Here is a 23,628-nt window from a genome sequence, read left to right as displayed (position 1 = left end):
TTATTGTTCTTTATTTTATCTTATTTATTCTTTTATTCTCATTTTTTCTTTTTGTTTTTCCTTTTCTTATTTAGCAGCGCTTTGGTTCTTTGAACAGTATTATTTTTAGCCTGTTCATAATTTCACAATTTTGAGCAACCCTGTTTATCGTGACGGGGACATATAGCCTCGTTGCTGACGTCCCCATTAACCCCCCTATTCTATCTATCTATCTAACGTGTCAACGATTTTTCAGTTACCATTGTGATAAAGTTGTCATATTACTCAACCCAGCGTCGAAACGACTTCAATCTTCCAAACACATTGAGTAATGTTAAACTCCAGTCAAACTCACGTGGACAAAATCCTGTTGCATTTGATCAAATATCATATTAAAAGGAAATATATATATATTTAATAATTTTAATATAACGCAGCTAATAATATCTTAATATTTATTTTTTTATAATATCAAAAATTTTATTATACCAATAGTTGAGTCATTAGGACACTGCTATGTGGTTCTCAGTTTGATCTTTCGTAAAGGACATATGTTATATTGTAGGTTTCTTTCCTACAACTTCGCGATCGGAAAACAAGCTTCAACAAAACAAAACAGAAAAAGTGCAAGACAAAATGCAAATTAACAATTTTGGATTATTTGTATTGACGATGCGTCTTAATAGAAATTACAGTAAACTGTAAGAACATTTTAAGAGTTTGGAAGTAAGTATAAATGCATTCGAAATGAATCAAAAATCGGAAAAATTCAGTCTAACATCAAATGAATCTCTACATGCTGAAAGAGACCGATCATATATTAATGGGAAGGAGCATATGGGAGAATTGATGAAATGAGAAAGAACAAGGGTATCCCAGTACCGTAACAAATCTCTGCGGGGAGCCTTGTGTAGGAAGGTTTTTGGAGGCCTCAACCAATAAATTAGCCCAAGTGATAGGAGATATTTTTATTCTCTATGGAGTTGTAAAAGATGAAGTTTGATTTCTTTTCCAGAATCCACAACAACAGGATTCTTTGAATTGATTTATGCCTCTCCGAGATCCCCTGCAGCATCAATGGCTGGCTCTCTCCTTTCGGAATCACAAACCAGAAACACAGTTAAAACAAACAACTCAGTCCTCTAGTAATGTTACCTACGAGAGGAAAACTAAGCTTTTTCGTCTGGTCTCGATTCTGAGAAATCTTCTGTCGTCTCGTTTTGTAAACTTATATACACAATTCATACCCTGATTTTCTACTTAGGCCTAATTTCATTTATAAAGTATAAGAATCCTCCCGCGTCATGAGAAGTCCACGAAGGCTGTTATGTAAAATACTTAAATCATAATTATTGGTGAAGTACACAGAAAAAAATTGTACGTGTGTGGCGTACGTAAAATCGTATGTTGCATTTGTAAATCGTGTAGTTTTTGGACTTAACGTACAGCAAAAAAATAACTGAAAACCCATGTTTTATAATACTTTCTGTATAAGTGTTCCATCTATACGTACTTTCCATATGAAATAATATAGGCGGTCAGGATCTTACATACAAATGGAACATATAGCTGACGAAGGCGACATACATTTATGTATGTAATATAAGGAAGACTGTTACATATCAGACATCATGGAACGGTATGATGTAACATCTAACGGCGGTGTCTATATAGCCAACGTATGCTCTGTACTGATTTCTGAAGTAAGCAAGAGGATTCCGTATATTTGTATAATATACTGCTGTCCGGGGAACAGATTTTTCTCAGTGTATATGTAATGACTTTCGTTTGCTTAAACTTTGATAAATACTCTTCATTGTGTTCGTGCAATCACTTTATCAATTTATAGTTTTTATATTACGAATCATGTAACATTAAAACAGCGTCTGAGGTCTTCCACTTGGGTGAAATAGTATTGTCTCCTCTCGTCTCGTTTTTGTTTATCGAGATATCATGTTTCTCGTGTCGTCTTGAATTTGAAAATATACTTCTCCTCTCGTTTTTTAGACAAAAATCGAGACGAGATGAAAAATTTCTAATCTCGTGAGTAACACCATCTTTTAGATATTTCGATTTCAACAAAGACGTATTAGACCTAAAATTTTAGTAATTATCATAATTATATATTGATCCATTTCGTGGTCACTTCAGTGGCTTACGTTGTATTTGCTATTCTTCATTCAAGCGCCCAGCCTAATCTGGCCATGTGCAAGATATTGTGTATTGTACACTGGGAACTGTTTTAATTAAATGAATTTTACTTCTTGAAAATCACTTGCACTTTATAAATGGGAGAACATGAAAAGAAATTTGCTTCTAATCTGAAATTTTATATGTACAAATCTCACATGGACAAAATTAATAACAGGGTAATTTAACAAATCAGTAGGCCTAGTAAATAATAAGAACTTTAAATCGCGGGGACAGGATCCCCGACTTACATCTCCGATCCTTACGGCTCCCTCCGTCCTGAAAATATATATTCATGAACAGCGGCGCAAATCTGTCTTGAACATTGGGGGAAGAAATAAGACCTTTTTTTTTTTTTTGTTTAGCGATGCTCAAAATATTTATGAAGTTGAAAAACAATCCTGCGGAGGATCAGGTAGAAGAGTTGCCTTCAACATTGGGAGGCGTGCAAATTTGAGGCTTATTCTGGGGGGACATCAATTTCATTTCACTTTCCTTTGTGGCAATCGGACACAAATCATCACATATTTCCCTAAAAATCACATTTCAAATCGGATTATTGGGGGACAGTCTCTCGCAGTTCCAAGATTGGAGGGGATATGTCCCCCTCATCGCCCCAGGATTTGCGCTAGTGTTCATGAACACGGTTTATCCTTTACAGAGCTCGTAAGATTCGGGATAAGAAAATATGAGAAGCTACATTCCAGAAATGAGCACAGTATCATATAGTGCTATTAGTATTCACAAGTAAAAACATGAAAGTTACACATCCACCTTAGGGTTCTATATCTCTATCCATAACAATACAATATATATATATATATAAAAGCTAGACATAGAAAGACAGTTGTTCTAAAATTATCTCGGAGAAAGTTCGTAAATCAGGCCTGTACCTAGCCCGATTCACTTGACCCTTTTCGTTCTTATTCTTGACTGATTATTTTTTAAGCCATATTTATCTAAAGAAACAACTGACTGTTTGAGGTGAAGTTCAAGGTAATCGCGGGGGCTTCAGTTGCCCACGGGGGATATTAAGACTCCTGGCCGGTGGCCCTCCCAAATTACGGGCCTGCTCAAAATTTTAGGAGGGCCCGGCAGAAGTTAGATCGGCGATCAAATCATATGATAGTTCATCACTATAATTCATTGCAAGCCTACCGTGAAAATCCTAGGGGGAGCAGCAAAAGTTTAGGGGGGCGGCCCATTGACCCCCGTGAATACGGGCATGGCCTACTAGTTTTTTTTTATGTTCGCTGTAAACGATGCGTACCTCGATGGAAGTATATCTGGTCCACGTATACTTCATGCTTGTCATGGTGCAATACTGGGGCCCTTGAGTTTGAAATTTTTCGATCAGTAAAAAGGTAATGGGAGATGTTTGGTGCTTGCAGCAAGAAGCAGATCATTTACGCAGAAACGAATAAAATGCGCTACCTAATAAAATTCTAGTTTTTGCATCAATTTAACTTTTCTGTATAACGTTCTGGTTTAAAGGGCTAAATATGATTTACGGTATACGGGCTTCTGATGGATCACTTTGAACAAAGCATGTTTTCTCGGAAATTGAACTTGGCAATAAAAAAAAGATTGCAACACTTTCAAGTTTTGGCCGCTCCGACGCAAATGCTAGTTTCTGAAACAATTAAGAATGCGAGGGAGGAAGGGCATATGCTAACGTCGTAGTGACAATGAACTTGAAACACGATTCAGAGCTGTTGTGGCACCAATGCAATGCTGCCCGTGTCACATGGCAAAGGTAGTTGACAAGAGAAAGAGAGATTGTATTTCGTCACAAGCAATTCATTTGAGTTGCAGCAGACAAACGATTCGTATGATCGAATAATTCTCCTGCGCAAAATGCATGCGCGGAAACCTAACTGATTCAATGAGCGAATCATTCTCAACCAATTCACTTGCGCGAAGGGAATGCGCGGAAACCTAACTGATTCAATGAGCGAATCATTCCCAACCAATTCACTTGCGCGAAGGGTATGCGCTGACAACCAATTCATATGAACGAATTAAATGATCGAATCATTTTAGTGAATCAGAGTAAATGAATCGATTCTCCGAAATGAATCATTTTGCCCATCACTAATTTTAATGGATTAAAGTGCACGCGTGGTTTTCTTTATGTGACAGCAATACAAATGATCATTTACAAAAGTCTTTTGCCATAAAATGGGTGACGTAGGAACATCTCACAAGTAGGTTTTTACTCGGGAGACTTTTCTTACCCTTATTCTTCCATCGATATTGGCCACTTTTCCAGTCTTCCGGTTTCTCGTAGTTTTTGTAAACATAGATTTCTCCTGGTTTAGGTGACTGGTGGTACGTTAATACAATTTTCATTATCGGGACTTTTCATTATTTTAACATAATCTTCTATAGCTAACCAGTTTTTGTGTAACGCATGTGGTAAGGCAAAACCGATACTCATTTTCTTTAAATTGAAAACATTAAATCTCGTTCACAAAAATATTCTTACCTGTAGTTTCCTGTTGCTATACAAGCACAATGTGAATCAACAAAAAATATTATTACATCATCACTTCACTAACCATAAAATAAACACAGACACATAACATCACATAATATCCACAACACCAGTTATGAACTCAAAATAAAAAAACACTTCATGCTTCTATATACACATATACCCAATTTCACTGTCACTTAGTATTTCTGACATACAACTATACATTATCCTAGTGTATTAGTTACTGATGGTGGGTGACAAGGAAAATATAAAAATTTTGATTTTCATCTTGAACGAGGTTTCTACGGTAATGTGTATATCGTGACATATACGCTGTAAAACGGGAGAAATATGCATTCCTCTCACCAATCGATGAAGCTTAAAATAAACTCGATAAGTGCTGATTGTAAATCGTCTACCACTGAGTCATTACACTCCTCAAACCTAAAATGCAATAGATTTGTACATTTTGATCCCCGGAAAAATAAAGATACGTCCCACAAACATGCCATTTCTTGGTAACAGGTATCAGCGTATAGAATTAAGATTCCTATTTGATCACGATGGGGTGAAAGCATGAACTTCACAATAAGCTATAGGTCTTTTCATCACAGCAAACGAACAACAGGAATGAACATGAATTGTACCTCAACTGTTCTGTACGGACTCGGGTTCAATTCCATCTCCCGTCGAGTGAACTTTGTGATGTACAAACATCGTGTGTACGTAGGTAACCTTTATGTTCCTATTTCATAGAGTTTTCTCTTAACTTCTTCTTATTGAAAGATCAACAACATAAGTTATTTCTTATTTAAATGTTTTTTTCGGCTGTTATTTTAAATACATACTAGAATATAAAAAATACCAAAATTATCACAAACCTAACGTAGTCTTGTGAAAACCCTTCTATTTCTAACCGTATAGCTTGCTATTTTGGAAATCAGAACGATGATCTAAAGCATCACCAGTAGCATCATCGTCAAGGGAAAAATACCTTTGAAACGGAAGAGGAAAAAGTAGTATTTCCTATAAGGAAAAGGAAACGTGCAGTATGGTCCGATACATCTAAAAGCTTATTATGAATCGTAAATCTTTGTGTCTTTAAGGTAAATGTTTGTCTCCCTTAGGTTCAATGCTGAAAACAACAAATTAGAATTTCAGTTTACAGGTAAAGAGCAACACACATTAAAAACTGACTTGTATCCATCATAAAGTTAAATGTTTCTCTCTCCTTTAGCTTCAATGCTGAAAACAAATTAGAATTTCAATTTACAGGTAAAGAGCAACACACACATTAAAACAAGTGACTTGTATCCACATTAATTTAAACACCCCAACGATACATCTTGCGTCTTCCAGCATAAACAACTAATCATAACATATTTTTAGATATACCAATTCAAAACAAGGTTCACATTTATTAAAAAAAAACATCAAATTTTATCTACATGGAATTTAAATTCTTTTTTCTTTTTATTTGTAATATATGTATATATCCAAAAATCCCAAAATCCAGTCCAAAAATCATCTCATTCTTCACCATTTCTTTTTCCTTTTCCCCTTTTATCATTTCACTTTTGTTTCGCATACACTTACCATCTAAGTCCCATTTTACTCACAAAATCATTTTATCTAATAGCGTCACATTGACACAACCATCATATGTGTGCCATTCGGTGTCAGCACAACCTCAGCGTATACTGAACGTCTCTCAGGTGGTATCGTATTGGAACCTTCTTAATGCCACTGAGAAGAAGATCAAATTTGAGTTAGCTCACCAACATGATATCCAACTAGCTCGCATCAAAAGTCAGAAGTCAAGTAAACTCGTCGCTACCCATTCCCTGATTCTTACTTTTAGTTTGGCCACGCTTCCGGAATACGACCAGGGCGATTATTACCGAGTGAAGTTTCGTCCTTATATTCCTAGTCTCTTGTACTATTTCAAATGTTAGCCTTTTGGGCCCATCAGTACATCGTGTAACGCAAATTCTGCTTTTTGTGCGAATTGTAGCCAGGGTAGTCACGGTGCGGAACCTTGTACAGGGACCACGCTCTTTTGTGTACACTGTAAGACTGAGCATTTTGCTTGGTCTCGGAAATGTCCAGCCATTTTCAACGCGAAAAAAGTATCCGCGGATTTATGGTTTTCAAGAAGATATCTGCTGCTGAAGCTTATTTAAAAGCTTTTCTTGGTCGTTTTCTATCCCATTTGCTACCGTTGTAGCTGTTTCTTGGAAATGTATGGCGACCCAGACGTATAACGTTTTCAGACTGACCATGCCCCTGAGAATCGCTGTGACCCCAAGACCCTAGGGCATCAACAATCGAAGATTTGAAAACTCCCTGTGTTTTGCTTAGTGATGGGTTTCGGCGTACTCCTACCCATCGCCAATCACCATACATCGCCAGCCTCAAAGTTAGCCAGCATATGCACCTGCTGAACGATATGGTTCTCTCTCCGTAGAGAAGGAAATCTACACCAGTTCATAAGACACCTGCAGTGTCTCTAGCAAACTACGTGCCAAGCAACTTTTGAAAACTTCCGTGAGAATTTTGCGATTTTTGACGATACTAACTCCTCCGTATGTCCGAGTGCGTGAAAATAGAAACGGCACTTGATATAATGTTAAAGAAATGTGTGAATTGTTTCATGGAATGTTCCTTACTACATCCCGGCGCTTTGGCTTCAACTTTGATTTCATTCAAGCTGTCCAAAATATCATAAAATATGTCACTCCACGTCATTTTATTCGATGCAATCCTAGTAGCAATCCTACGTTTTCTGCCTGTAATAATACACTAGACATTTTTCTAGTTAAGTACGTTAGAAATGAATTTCAAAAGTCATTTAGTTTAGAGAATTGTAACGTTATTTTATTTTGGAAATGTTCTTCGTGGTGTACTCATACAACATGCATATTTAGTAAATTTGGGCGCTTTGCTATATAACCTGCCAAGCGATAAACGAGACCCACTTTTGCAGTCTTACATTTTGGAAGTGGTGGAAAATTATTTTTCCAGTCACATGCGTCTGTACCCTTTTCAATAAAAATCAACTTGGAAGTGATATTTTTAGCATTTTTCCTTTGGTTCTTTATTATTTTCTTCAGCAATTTTTGCCAATTTTCTAATTAGATTAACGAAACACGTGAGAGGAATAACTATTTGAGGTTCGGAGTTTGAACTTGAAGAAAGCATGTTTTTACAGCAACATACACAGTTTGCAACATATGAAAATGAAGAAAGTGAAGGGTGATCATCACATGTTAATGATCTTGTAATTCCGAAGTATCGTTCGAGTGGATTTTGATTAAATTTTGCCGTTAATATGTAAGAAAAAGACATTATTCCACAAATATTCGGCTATTTCCAATGTACTTTTAATGGTGAAGAGATTCAATTCTTTCAGATGTGAAAATGTTCGTTTTGTTGTTGATTAAATGCAACATGTTCTGCAAAGTTTTATGGTGTGAGCAATTTTGACGAGTCCAGAGGAAGGGAGCTTAGTGTTCAAGCTATCATCAAAGTCATTCATGTTTTCGGTAAATTCTTCTGCGCTTTCACTGTCTTAGAAACCCGTGTAGTTTATGGGTCTAGTCACGCTCCGACTGAAAAGTTGGAAAGCCAGACGGATATTCATCCGCTGAAAGGAAGTGGAATCAATGTGATTCGACGTAATATTGGGACATGACATAATTCCTGAAAATTCAGGGATGTTTCCACGTGAAAAACTTTTCTGTAAAATTCGAAATTTATTTTCTTATCTGAAAAGACTGTCATTGCTTTATCATGAAAATGGTTTTTGATGCATTTTACAATATGAACTACATCATTCTTTTTTTTATTTTCAGGATTAGGAATAGTGCAATTCACTTTTTCTAGTTTTCCAGATATGCTTAAAAGTTTCGACGCTGCTTTATTTGATTGACTTCCATCAGATGTATTATTAACACCTGCTTGTTCGACTTGTATAATAACTTAGATCAAAATTTTGGCCAAAACCTCCCCTGATGTTGAATTCCTACTGGCATATATCGCAATGAGCTGTATCTAGTTATGAAGTAATGGCACAAACTAAAAAGTAATGTGTCATTTTCGAACACCCCCTTCTGATTTTCAGCTGTCGTATCTCCCAGATCCACGAAGCCATCTACTCTAAGACAAATACCATTAAATCTTATCTCCTCCCTTAATTTTATTTCTTCGTATATCAGAATGCCTATTCGCTTCTTCACATCACTCTCTCCTGCATGGAAAAGTTCCAGGGCATTTAATGCTTCTGTATTAATTCCATAGGAATATTTCATGCCTTTCAGGAGCCGTCTTAAATGAAGTTTGGGAAGTGGTAACAAATGTTCAAAAATTGCCTTTAATCCTTTGGTGATTTTGTTTTTAGCAATAAACTGTCTAGAAGAAATTCACTATTATAACGCATCCGTGTTAGTCACTTCACAATTGCATCTTTTATCAATTTCTGTTTGTTTATTTAGAAACTTAACTTCATTCAAAGAGGTCTCGCTGCTGACTTTCCCATCACTCAGTTCTTTCCAGTTCTGAAACATCTCGAACTGAATGCAGAATTTCTGTCATCATATCTCCTCCAATATCATTTTCCGCCAATAACCTCCCTGTTTCTTCTTCAATTACATATTACTAAACGTTTCTGTTCTCTTGCTGTTCGGATAAACAAATGACAATGGACAAAATACGGCTATATAGATGTGTCATAGAATGGCGTCGCACAAGAACGGAGAGATTTTTAGACATTCATAATCTTTCCAGAATATTGCTTTTCAGTACTGACACTACCTGCATTACGACTAATATTTTCATTACTGTTGGACCTATTTGCTTGCTGAAAACCTCAATCATTTCTACCTTTGTAATAGTTATCCTCACTCCCTACATTCACATCATATTCGCCATCAGAATATGATCGTGTTTGGTTACGTTTGAAAAATCTTTTCCTTTTATCTTGGTTATTGTGTTTACTATTTTCATTTACCTGGCTTACATTTCCTTCCTCAACCTTATTTACACGTACTGGCTTGCTCAAAAACCCTTTTCTATATTCATCATTACGGTTGTAGCTGTTTGACAGACTTTCTAAATCTTGTACAGCATTTAACAATAACGACAAATTATTCATAGGTAAAGTAACTAACTGTTTTTGATAATATGGTGGTAATAATAGCTTAACAGTATTCAGGACAAAAGGTTCAGTCGCTTCAGGATTTAATTTTATACTATCTGTTTGATACAAACTGATACACAGTACCATCTAACGTTGCATCGTAGGGCTTGGATTGTAACCTGGCCATCTTAGCTGAATAACCTGATCAGATTCGAACTGCTTTTTGAAATGATATTTGAAATCCTCATAGCTTTCAAATTTACTTCTGTTAATATTGTACCATTCTTCAGCTGTACCTTGTAATAAAAATCCTAGGACATCAACATACCTATCTTCTGGTAAAGCATTAAGGTCAGCTATATGTTCAAATTTACTCAGAAACATTGAAGGAGTAACATCATTTTCAACTCCATCAAATTTTGCAAACTTATCTACATCGGTTAACCTAACCTTACCTATCACCTTATTTTGTTGCTCTCTTTACGCAAAACGTTCGTTACCTAAATATTTCTTTAATTTCGTCTCTCTCTCACTATCACTCCTTTCAAAAGTGTTACTATGTGAATAAAGCTTACAGTCCCTATTATCTTTAACTGAACCGTAAAAATTCAGTCTACTACCGTCGGGATCTTGTTTACTTACTACATCTGTTTGGTCATTCTTAATCTGTGCAATAGACTCATTTATTTAATTTCATTTCTTGTTTATTCAAGTTCTCTTTCAAAATATTCATTTACCCTATGTATAACACATGTATTTTCATAACTCTTATTAATAGATTTTCTAGTTTTGTCTTGAACTACCATTACTTGCATCGCACTTTTGATCCAGTTTAATTACATTATCAGTATTCACTTCAACTATATTGGCTAAAATAGTAGTGGCAACTCAATTTCATCTATCGATTTCTTGTGCTAAAGTTTGTATTTGTACTCTATTTATTTCGGCCTTTTAGTTTAATTCATTAATTTCGTCACAGCAACTACGAACCTGTTTGGTAATAATACCTACCTTACTCTCAGTATCCCACTCTATTTAGCAGACTGTCATCGTCGGTGAGGGGTGGAGCTGAGAGGGCAGCTTCATCATTCGTTTATCTATCACCCCTCATCATATAATTGCATGCCCTCTCAGGCGCGAAAACCGCTACCGGACTCGCAGGTGGTTGGTGGGAATCGAGAAGAGAAAGGTCTGGAAGACGTCTTCCTCCACTTGGGGACGAAGGAATGAATGAATAAATCGGGGTTAATGGGGACGTCAGAACGAGGCGATATGTCCCCCTCACGATCAACAACGTTGCTCAGGAGTGCAAGATTAAAAAGGAATTAAAGGCTAAAGCGAAGACAGTGCAAAGAAACGAGAGGGCTGCTAAATGAATAATAAAAAAAGTGGAATATAAAAGAATGAATAAGATAAAACATAACAATAACAATATACAAAAATAAACTTAAAAAATGTGACAAAATATAAAAATTTAGCAGCATTAAAAGAATGCCAACAGACTAAAAACAGCTCAGAGAACGTGAGCAACGCCAATAGCATGCACGAACTCAAGCACCCGGCCAACAACATCATCCCCCAAAGCACGGGTTAGGAGACAAGGCAGTCCATAACGTTCTCTGAGATCTGAATATTCAGGACATTCCACAAGAATGTGCTGAATACTCAGGGGGACGATACGCTTCTCACAATACGGACGGTTCAGCCTCCGCAGCAAGAACCGTGCGTCAGATGAGTGTCCGATACGCAAACGCGCCAGGAGCACTTCATCTCGACGACTATGGCACGAGGACGTACGCCACTCTCCTAGGAGTGGTTTGACTGCATGTAATTTATTCTCAATGGCCTGGTCCCAATCGGCTTGCCAGTGAGAGCGCATCAAGATGTGAAAATAGCGGCAACTGTGTCAGGAAGTTTGTTTCCCCGGATGCCGACATGACCCGGCACCCAGCAGACAACGACGACACTACTTTGTTCCTGCAATTGATGGCATCACACAAGAATGTCCTGCACCAGAGAATTTATACTAAAGGCATTCTGTAAACTCAGAACCACGCTCTGAGAATCGGTGCAAACAAGCACACGTCGTAATGAAAGCGTGAGAGCATGATCCAAAGCAAGCTTAAGTGAAGTCAATTCGGCAGTGAACACGGAAAACAGGCGATGGAAATGAAAGTCTGAGCTGCCCTCGTCGGTGACAAAGGCACGGCCAACAGAATGAATGAATGAATGGGGGTTAATGGGGACGTCAGCAACAAGGCTATATGTCCCCGTCACGATGAACAACGTTGCTCAGGACTGCAAGATTAAAAATGAATTACACGTTAAAACGAAGACAGTGCAAAGGAACGAGAGTGCTGCTAAAGGAATAAAAATGGAAAAAGCAAAAGGGTAAGATAAAAGAATAAATAAGATAAAAAGATAACAATAACAATATACAAAAATAAACTTAAAACAAGTGACAAAATATAAAAATTTAGCAGCAATAAAACAAGGACAACAGACCAAAAACAGCTCAGAGAACGTGAGCAACGCCAATAACATGCACAAACTCAAGTACCCGGCAAACAACATCACTATCATCCCCCAAAGCACGGGTGAGAACAGAAGGCAGTCCATAACGTTCTCTGAGATCTGAGTATTCAGGACATTCCACTAGAATGTGCTGAATACTCAGGGGAACTATACACTCTTCACAATACGGACGGTTCAACCTCCGTAGCAAGTAACTATGCGTCAGATGAGAGTGTCCGATACGCAAACGCGCCAGGAGCACTTCATCTCGACGACGAGCGGACGAGGACGTACGCCACTCACCTAGGAGTGGTTTGACTGCATGCAATTTATTCTCAATGGCCTGGTCCCAATCGGCTTGCCAGTGAGAGCGCATCAAGATGTGAAAATAGGAACGAAGATCGGAGCAAGGAAGGCAATGCTCTAGTGCAACCCCGGCCAAGGCGGCGTTCTTGGCGGCTGTATCAGCAAGTTCGTTTCCCCGGATGCCGACATGACCCGGCACCCAGCAGACAACGACGACACAACCCTGTTGTTGCAATTGATGGCATCTCAAAAGAATGTCCTGCACGAGAGAGTGCATACTAAAGGCATTCTGTATACTCAGAACCACGCTCTGAGAATCGGTGCAAACAAGCACACGACGTAATGAAAGCGTGAGAGCATGGTCCAAGGCAAGCTTAAGTGCAGTCAATTCGGCAGTGAACACGGAACACAGGCGATGCAAATTGAATTCTGAGCTGCCCTCGTCGGTGACAAAGGCACAGCCTACAGAATCCCCATCCTTAGAACCGTCCGTATAGAACACACTAAAATCGGGGTACTGATCTAACAGTGCGGCAAACTCTTGCTGGTACACCTGGGAACTAGTTTGCTGTTTCGAATGCAGAGACAAACGTAAATCATGCCGAGGTAGACGGAGCAGCCATGGTGGAGTAGCACAAAAGCGAACCAACGAAAGAGAGGGCCACACGAAATCGTCGGCAAGAAGGCTCTCGCACGCACGGATGTACCATGGACGTGTAGAGCGAGGACGTGCAGCGTAGCGCTCGTATATCCGACCACCACGGAGACATGGTCGACACGGGTGGTCTGGAACACAACGCACATGCGCAGAATAATTAAGGAGTAGTCTACTGCGACGATATACTAACGAAGGTTCATTGGCTTCAGCATACAGGCTGGTGACGGGACTTGTTCGGTAGGCGCCAGTAGCAAGACGAATACCCAGGTGATGCACTGTGTCAAGTTGTCGTAACAGAGAAGCACGAGCAGAACCATAGACAATACAGCCATAGTCTAACTTGGACCGAATTAGACTACGGTACAAACGAAGTAGAACAGTACGATCAGCACCCCACGTGCGGTGGGAAAGGACACGAAGGAGATTCAGAGCTCGAAGACAAGAATATTTAAGATTCCGTACATGTGGTGCCCACGACAAGCGACGGTCAAACACCAGACCCAAGAAACGGACTGTATCAACGAATGACAAACGGGTGCCATCGAGGTACAAGTCCGGGTCAACAACGCACGTACGCTTCCGGCAGAAGTGAACACATTGGGATTTCTCGGTGGAAAAGCGAAATCCAGTCTCATTCGACCAGCGAACGAGACGATTGAGAGTCAGTTGAAGCTGTCGAGTAATGCCGCGAAGGTGGCGGGAGCGACAGAAAATGACAAGATCGTCAACATAAAGCAGACCAGACACAGGAGCCTGGATCTGCGAAAGAACGCTGTTGACGGCGACAGCAAACAACGTGACACTAAGAACACTGCCTTGTGGAACACCATTTTCTTGTACAAAGCGCTCTGAGAGAGTAGAGCCCACACGCACTCTAAAGTGTCGCTCGTGAAGAAAATTCGAGATAAAGTGGGCCATATGCCCACGGAGACCCCAGTCATATAATTGTTTTAGGATTCCGTAACGCCACGTGGTGTCATACGCCTTCTCTAAGTCAAAAAATATAGCGACAAGATGTTCGCCGTTGAGAAAGGCGTCTTGAATATGACCCTCAAGATAAGCAAGATTGTCTGTAGTGGATCGGAAACGACGGAATCCACTTTGATGCTTGCTCAGAAGTGAATTGGATTCCAAATACCACACCAGGCGCTTGTTGACCATGCGTTCAAACAGCTTACAGACGCAGCTCGTGAGAGCAATGGGTCTGTAGCTCGTGGGGCTAGTTGCGACTTTGCCTGGCTTCAAGATAGGAAGAACGACAGCCTCACGCCAAGCCGGTGGAAAAAACTCCTCGACCCAGAGGCGATTATACAGTTGCAAGAGAGCAAGCTGTGTATCGCGGGGGAGGTTGCGCAACATCTCGTAGGGTATACGATCAAGCCCTGGAGCAGTATTGGATGATTCACGAAGAGCAGAATCAAATTCAACGAGGGTGAAAGGAGCATTGTAATCTTCGCTGTTGGCGGTACGGAAGTTTAACGGGTTCCGCTCTAAACGCGCCCTAATGGGAACGAATGCTGGAGGATAATGATCAGACTCAGAGATAGAAGCAAAATACTGGCCTAAAGTGTTAGCTATCTCCAAAGGGTGAGTAACTAAGATACCATTCACTGTTAAAGCAGGAACATCAACAGGAGGAGAATTGCCAGTAAGAGAACGGACCCGACGCCACATAGTGGACATCGCTGTGCGACTATTGATGGACGAAACGTAATTCATCCAGCTTTGGCGCTTCGAAAGCTTGATAAGACGTCTAGCTCGAGCACGTAGAATGCTGAACTGCTGAAGATTGTCGTCAGTTGGATGACGATTAAAAGTGGCAAGAGCGTGCCGACGAGCCAGGATAGCCTCACGGATTTCCGCAGACCACCATGGAACACGCCGACGGGAAACGTCGCCACCGCATTCTGGAATGGAAGCATGAGCAGCATGAAGAACAGTCTGCTCAAATGCCTCTGCCACAACAGCTACAGGGAGATCATCACGACAATGAAACTCACTGAGCTCACAGAATTTACGCCAGTCAGCACGCTTCAAATTGAAGCGGCGGAGAGGAAAAGGAGGAGTAACAGGGAGACCTTCAACAAACAACGGGAAGTGATCACTGCCACAAAGATCGGGATGCACCCGCCATGTCAATGAGGTCAAGAGACCAGCACTGCACATGGAGAGGTCGATACAAGAATATGTCCCATGGGCAGTGGAAAAATGAGTAGGACTGCCATCGTTTAGGATGAGCAAGCCACTTTCCTCAAGAAATTCCGTAACCTGACGGCCACGACCGTCAGTGCGGACAGAGCCCCACAAGCGATGATAGGCATTAAGGTCTCCTACAAGCAAGACTGGCGGCTCGAGCTGATGAAAGAGCTGAAGCAGATCGGCGGTGCTAAAGGCTTCTGAATGAGGAATGTACAATGAACAAACGGTAAGCGGGCGAGAGAAGTATACTCGCACCGCAACTGCTTGCAGGCGGGAGACTATGTGAATCTCCCGAGAATGAAAAGAATCAGAGACGCATACGGCCACGCCGCCAGCAGCGTGACCAGCATCTGACTTATCACATCTGTACATAGTGTACCCAGAAAGAAGGAAGGACTGGGTAGGCTTAAAATGCGTTTCTTGCAAGCAGACAGCAATTGGCGAGTGGTCGGAGACCAGTTGTATCAATTCCTCACGATGACTACCGAAGCCATTCAAATTCCACTGGAGAAGCGCCATACTGGAAGATGTCAACGTTTAAGGCGAACCTTCCCACGAGGACCAATAACAGCCCACTCAGAATCCATCAGTTCGTCCTCCACCATATCAGATTTCAGAGAAACTGCAGGTGGCTTACGAACTGGGGTAGATTTTTTTCTCTTTGGAGTGAGAACCGTCTCATTCAGCCGGCGAATATGTTGACTTAGTTTCAGGCCAGCGATATAAGGTGATCGGCGTTGGGCTGGAGTACGCCGAAGACCACCACTAACAGAAACCCGTGGGGTTCGGGGAAGTTCGCTAGTCGTCGCAACTGGGGTCTTGGGTTCGTCACAACTAGGCTCTGGTACAAAGTCGGTTTGTGTGGAAACTTCGGACGTCTGGGTTGCTACAGATTTCTTAGTACTTGCTGCAACAGTAGCGAATGGAACAGAAAGCGAGGAAGGAAGGCTTTCTTTCAAACGACGTTTAGCATCAGCAGCAGAAATCTTGTCAACAACCATGAGCTCCCGGATACGCTTCTCGCGCTGAAAGGCTGGACAATCCCGAGACCAAGCTGAATGCTCACCCTTGCAGTTGACACAGAAGGGCTTCGTTGCTTTACAGGGATCCGCACCATGACTAGCCTGTCCACAATTGGCACAAAGTGCAGCACTCGCGTTGCACGAGGTGCTGGTGTGCCCAAAATGTTGACATTTATAGCAGCGCAAAGGACTAGGTATATAAGGCCGAACTTTCAATCGATAGTAACCAGCCTTTACATACTCCGGAAGCGTTGGCAAACTGAAAGTAAGAATCAGTGACTGGGTAGCAACGAGTTCACCTGACTTCTTACTTTTTATGCGAGCTACATTTATGACATGTTGGTCCGCTAACTCAGATTTAATTTCCTCCTCGGTGGCATTGAGGAGATCCCAACATGATATCACCCCTCGAGAAACGTTCAGTAGACGATGGGGTTCTACTGACACGTTCACTGGTCCAATACTTGTTAACTTCAGTAGCTTCGCAGTTTGCTTCTCATCCATCGTTTCCACCAATAGTGTGCCATTCCTCAATTTCTTAATGTCTTTAACCTGTCCGGCTTGGTAACTAATAACTTTATTAATAAGAAAAGGTGATAAGCCCTTAATAGCACTCGGACGGTTTGCATCAGATGTGGCACTATCAGCATCTTTATCTTTAATTACAAGATATCGTACGACGGGCGCGGCGATACTTGTCTTTTCCACACTTTCGCTTTCACTCTGTTTGGGCTTCTTCCGTGAGGGAGAGCCCGGATCAGATTTTAAAGTTTTTGTACCCATAAAAATACGATTTTGAATAAACATTTGTAAAGAAAAAAGGGGGTGTGAGGTCACACCAGGGCGTTAACAGGGGAACTAACGCTACCCCCTGGCAATCCCTTCAGCACGCCCGACACCTTAGGATCAGCGTGGGGCCGACGCGGTCAAGGGGAATGGGAGTGCAACAAAACCATTCCCGTCGACAAAAACACGTGGCCCCGGAAAGGGAAGAAGTAGAACAAAACAAAAGAGACCTGTCCAACAAAAAGATAGACCCCCACCAGCCCAGGAAGAACAAAACAAAACAACAAGGTGCGGATTTTTTTGTATTTTTAATTTTTTGTTGTTTTTTTAAGTATTTTATATTTTGCGCTTTTTTTGTTTTTTTTGTATAGGTTCAAAGACTCAACACTCCAGACAACACAAACACTGGACGGACACAACATTAGGCCGGGTGGGTGCACGTCCCCCCCAAGGGGAGGAAGACGTCCACTAGACCTGCCTCTTCCCGACTCCCACCAACCACCCGCGAGTCCGGTAGCGGTATTAGCGGCTGAGAGGGCGTGCAATAATATGAAGATGAGGGGTGATAGATGAATGAATGAATGATGAAGCCGCCCTCTCAGCTCCACCCCCTCCCCGACGATGACGGTCCGCTACATGGAGGGGGCACGGCCAACAGAATCCCCATCCTTAGAACCGTCCGTAAAGAACACACTAAAATCGGGGTACTGAGCTAACAGTGCGGCAAACTCTTGCTGGTACACGTGGGAACTAGTCTGCTGTTTCGAATGCACAGACAAACGTAACTCAGGGCGAGAGAGACAAAGAAGCTATGGTGGAATAACACAAAAGTGAACCAACGAAAGAGATGGCCACACGAAATCGTCGGCAAGGAAACTCTCACACGCACGGATGTACCAGGGACGTGTAGAGCGAGGACGTGCAGCATAGTGCTCGTATATCCTACCACCACGGAGACATGGTCTACAAGGGTGGTGGGGACTACAACGCACATATGCAGTATAATTAACAAGAAGCATACTGCGACGATACGCTAACGAAGGCTCATGGGCTTCAACATACAGGCTGGCGACGGGACTCGTTCAGTAGGCGCCAGTAGCATTCCGAATACCCAGGTGCTCAAGTTGTCGTAACAGAGAATCACGAGCAGAGCCGTAGACAATACAGCCATAGTCTAACTTGGACCAAATTAGCGTATTTTTTTTATTTTTAATTTTTATTGTTTTTTTAATAATTTTAAATTTTGCGCTATTTTTTTAAAATATTTTCAAAGAAAACACACCGGACAACTCAACCATTGGACGAGCCCAACAGTAGGCCGGGTGGGTGCACGACCTTCCTCTTCCCGAATCCCACCAACCACCCAAGAGTCCGGTAGCGTATTCGCGGTTGAGAGGGCATGCAATGATATGAAGAGTGATAAATGAATGACTTATGAAGAGGCCCTCTCAGCTCAACCCCCTCCCGACGATGACGGTCCGCTACATGGAGGGGAAAATTAAATCTGAGTTAGTGGACGAACATGTTATAAATGTGGCTCGCAAACAAAGTGAGAAGTCAGGTGACCTCGTAGCTGCTCAGTCACTGATTCTTACTTTCAGTTTTCCACACTTCCTGAGTAAGTCAAGGCTAGTTCCTATCGTTTAAAAGCTCGGCTATATATACCTACTCTCTTGTGCTGCTTCAAATATCAATATTCTGCGCACATTAGCACCTGGTGTAATGCGAGTGCTGCTCTTTGTGCAAATTGTGGCCAGGTTAGTCATGGTGCGGAACCCTGTTAAACGACAAGGTCCTTCTGTCTCACCTACAAGGGTGACCATTCTTCTTGGTCTCGGGATTGTCCAGCCTTTCAACGTGAGAAGCTTATCCGAGAACTTATAGTTGTAGAGAAAATTCCTGCTGCCAATGCGAAGCGTCGTTTGAAAGAAAGCCTTCCTTCCTCGCTTTCTGTTCCGTTCGCTACTGTTGCCGCCAGTTATCATTGCATGCCCTCTCAGCCGCGAATACCGCCACCGGACTCGCGGGTGGTTGGTGGGAGTCGGGAAGAGGAAGGTCTAGTGGACGTCTTCCTCCACTTGAGGAGGACGTGCACCCACCCGGCCTCCTGTTGTGTGCGTCCAATGTTTGTTTTGTCCGGTGTGTTTAGTCTTTGCAAATATAAAAAACAAAAAAAAATCAAAAAACTAAAAATACAAAAAAACGAGTACAATTAAAAATACAAAAAAATCCGCACATTTTGTTTTTTGTTTTGTTCTTTCTGGGCTGGTGGGGGTCTATCTTTTGTTTCACCTCTTCTTTTCCCGGGGCCACGCGTTTTTGTCGACGGGAATGGTTTTTGCACTTCTATTCCCCTTGACCGCGTCGGAACCACGCTGATCCTAAGGTGTCGGGCGTGCTGAAGGGATGACCGGGGGGTAGCGTTAGTTCCCTTATTAACGCCCCGGTGTGACCTCACGCCCTTTTTTTCCTTTCCAAATGTTCCTTAAGATTAACACTTTTATGAGTAATACCACTTAAAACACTGATCCGGGCTCTCCCTCACGGAAGAAACCCAAACAAGCTGAAACTGAGATAGTGGAAAAGACAAGTATCGCGACCCCTGTTGTCCGATATCTTGTAATAAAAGATAAAGACGTTGATAGTGCCAATTCTGATGCAAACCGTCCGAGTGCTATTAAGGGCTTGTCCCCTTTTGTTATTCATAAAGTTATCACTTACCATGCCGGACAGGTTAAAGATATGAAAAAGTTGCATAATGGCACTTTATTGGTGGAGACGACAGACGAGAGGCAAACGACGAAGCTACTTAAGTTAACATCTATTGGACCGGTGAACGTGTCAGTCGAACCACATCGTATGCTGAACGTTTCTAAACGGGTAATATCGTGTTGGGATTTCCTCAATGCAACCGAAGAGGAAATTAAGTCGGAGTTAGCGGACCAACACGTTATCGACGTAGCTCGAATCAAAAGTGAGAAGTCAGGCGAACTTGTCGCCACCCAGTCCCTGATTCTTACTTTCAGTTTGCCCACGCTTCCGGAGTACTTCAGGGCTGGATACTATCGTTTGAAACTTCGGCCCTATATCCCTAGTCATTGCGCTGCTTTAAATGTCAACATTTTGGGCACACCAGCACCTCGTGTAATGCGAGTGCTGCTCTTTGTGCGATTTGTGGCCAGGGTAGTCATGGTGCGGAACCCTGCAAAGCGGCCAAGCCCTTCTGTGTCAACTGCAAGGGTGAGCATTCAGCTTGGTCTCGGGACTGTCCAGCCTTTCAGCGCGAGAATCGTATTCGCGAACTCATGGTTGTTGAGATTTCTGCTGCTGATGCTAAGCGTCGTCTGAAAGAAAGCGTCCCTTCGCTTTCTGTTCCCTTCGCTACTGTTGCAGCTAGTTCCCGAAAATTTGTAGCCACCCAGACTTCCGACGTTTCCACCCAGACAGACTCGTTCCCACAGAATAGTTGTGCCACGAAGACCCCGGTTGCAACGACAAGCGAACTTCCCAGAACCCCAAGTGTTTCTGTTAGTGGTGGTCATCGGCGTACTCCAGCCCATCACCGATCACCTTATATCGCCGGACTGAAACTTAGCCAACATATTCGCTGGCTGAACCAGACTGTTCTCAGTCCCAAGAGAACAAAATCTACGCCAGTTCGTAAGCCTCCAGCCGTTTATCTGAAATCTGACATGGAGGACGAACTTACGGGTTCCGAGTGGGCTGTTATTGGACCCCATGAGAAAGTTCGCCTGAAACGTTAATCCTTTCCAGTATGGCGCTTCTTCAGTGGAACCTCAATGGCTTCTGTGGTCACCGTGAGGAATTGACCCAACTGATCACTGACCACTCGCCTGTACTTCTCTGCTTGCAGGAAACCCATTTTAAGCCTACCCAGTCCTTTCTTCTTTCTTGGTATACTATGTATCGTTGTGATAAGCCAGACGCTGGCCGCGCTGCTGGCGGTGTGGCAGTCTGTGCCTCCGATTCTGTGTATTCTCAGCAAATTCACATTGTATCCCACCTGCAAGCCTTTGCGGTGCGAGTACACTTTTCTCGCCCAACCGCCGATCTGCTTCAGCTCTTCCATCAACTTGAGCCGCCAGTCTTGCTTCTAGGAGACCGTAATGCCTATCACCGTCTGTGGGGTTCTGTCTGTACTGACGGTCGTGGCCGTGAGGTCACCGAATTTCTTGAGGAGAGTGGCTTGCTTATCCTTAATGATGGCAGTCCTACTCATTTCCCCACTGCCCATGGCACATATTCTTTTATCGACCTCTCCATGTGCAGTGTTGGTCTCTTGACCTCATTGACATGGAGAGTGCATCCCGATCTTTGTGGCAGTGATCACTTCCCGTTATTTGTTGAAGATCTCACTGTTACTCCCCCTTTTCCTCTCCGCCGCTTCAATCTGAAGGGTGCAGACTGGCGTAAATTCCGTGAGCTCAATGAGTTTCATTATCGTCATGATCTCCCTGTAGCTGTTGTGGCTGAAGCTTTTGAGCAGACTGTTCTTGATGCTGCTCATGGTTCCATTCCAGAATGCGGTGGCGACGTTTCCCGCCGGCGTGTTCCATGGTGGTCTGCGGAACTCCGTGAGGCTACCCAGGCTCGTCGGCGCGCTGTTGCCACTTTTAATCATCATCCCACAGAACACAATCTTCAGCAGTTCCGCATTCTACGTGCTCGTGCTCGACGTCTGGTAAAGCTCTCGAAGCGCCAAAGCTGGAAGAATTACGTTTCGTCCATCAGTAGTCGCACACCTATGTCAACTGTATGGCATCGGGTTCGCTCCCTAAACGGATATTCTCCTTCACTTAATGTGCCTGCTTTAAACGTGAATGGTGTTCTAGAGACCAATCCCTCAGAGATCGCCAATATATTCGGCCAACATTTTGCCACTATCTCTGAGTCAGATCACTATCCACCAGCCTTTGCCCGTTCCCGTCCTCAGCTGGAGCGAAACCCGTTAAATTTCCGTACCGCCAACAGTGAGGACTATAACGCTCCTTTCACGCTCGTTGATTTCGATTCTGCTCTCCGCGAATCGTCCAATACTGCTCCCGGCCTTGACCGTGTTTCCTATATGTTGCGCAACCTCTCCCGCGATTCTCAGCGTGCACTATTGCAGCTGTATAATCGCCTCTGAGTTGAGGAGTTTTTTCCACCCGCTTGGTGTGAGGCCGTGGTTCTTCCCATCTTAAAGCCAGGGAAAGCCGCAACTAGCCCCACGAGCTACAGACCCATTGCTCTCACGAGCTGTGTCTGTAAGCTGCTAGAGCGAATGGTCAACAAGCGCCTGGTGTGGTATTTGGAATCGCATTCGTTTTTGAGCAAATTTTAAAGTGGATTTCGTCGTTTCCGCTCCACTACCGACAATCTTGCTTATCTTGAGGGTGAAATTCAAGCCGCTTTTCTCCACGGCGAACATCTTCTTGCTATATTTTTCGACTTGGAGAAGGCGTATGACACTACATGGCGTTACGGAATCCTAAAACAATTATATGACTGGGGTCTTCGTGGGCATATGGCCCACATCATTTCGAATTTTCTTCACGAGCGACACTGTAAAGTGCGTGTGGGCTCTACTCTCTCAGGGCGCTTTGTACAAGAAAATGGTGTTCCACAAGGCAGTGTCCTTAGTGTCACGTTGTTTCCTGTCGCAGTCAACAGCGTTCTTTCGCAGATCCAGGCTCCTGTGTCTGGTCTGCTTTGTGTTGACGATCTTGTAATTTTCTGTCGCTCCCGCCACCTTCGCGGCATTACTCGACAGCTTCAACTGACTCTCAATCGTCTTGTTCGCTGGTCGAATGAGACTGGATTTCGTTTCTCCACCGAGAAATCCCAATGTGTTCATTTCTGCCGGCAGCGTACTTGCTTTGTTGACCCGGACTTGTACCTGGATGGCATCCGTTTGTCCTTCGTTGATACAGTCCGTTTCTTGTGTCTGGTCTTTGACCGTCGCTTGTCCTGGGCACCGCATATTCAAAATCTTAAATACTCTTGTCTTCGAGCTGTGAATCTCCTTCGAGTTCTTTCCCATTGCAAATGGGGTGCTGATCATACTGTTCTGCTTCGTTTGTACCGTAGTCTAATTCGGTTTAAGTTAGACTATGGCTGTATCGCCTATGGGTCTGCTCGTGCTTCTCTGTTACAACAACTTGACACAGTGCATCACCTGGGTATTCGTCTTGCTACTGGCGCCTATCGAACTAGTTCCGTTGCCAGTCTGTATGTTGAAGCCAATGAACCTTCGTTAGCGCATCGTCGCAACAGACTACTTCTTCATTATTCTGCGCATGTGCGTTGTATTCCAGACCACCCGTGTCGACCATGTCTCCGTGGTGCTCGGATTTAC

This window comes from Thermobia domestica, chromosome 7, assembly GCF_964235325.1.
Source record: "Thermobia domestica chromosome 7, izTheDome1.hap1.1, whole genome shotgun sequence".
Lineage (NCBI taxonomy): Eukaryota > Metazoa > Arthropoda > Insecta > Zygentoma > Lepismatidae > Thermobia > Thermobia domestica.
The sequence above is the reverse complement of the archived record's forward strand: the minus strand, read 5'-3'. Positions refer to the sequence as shown.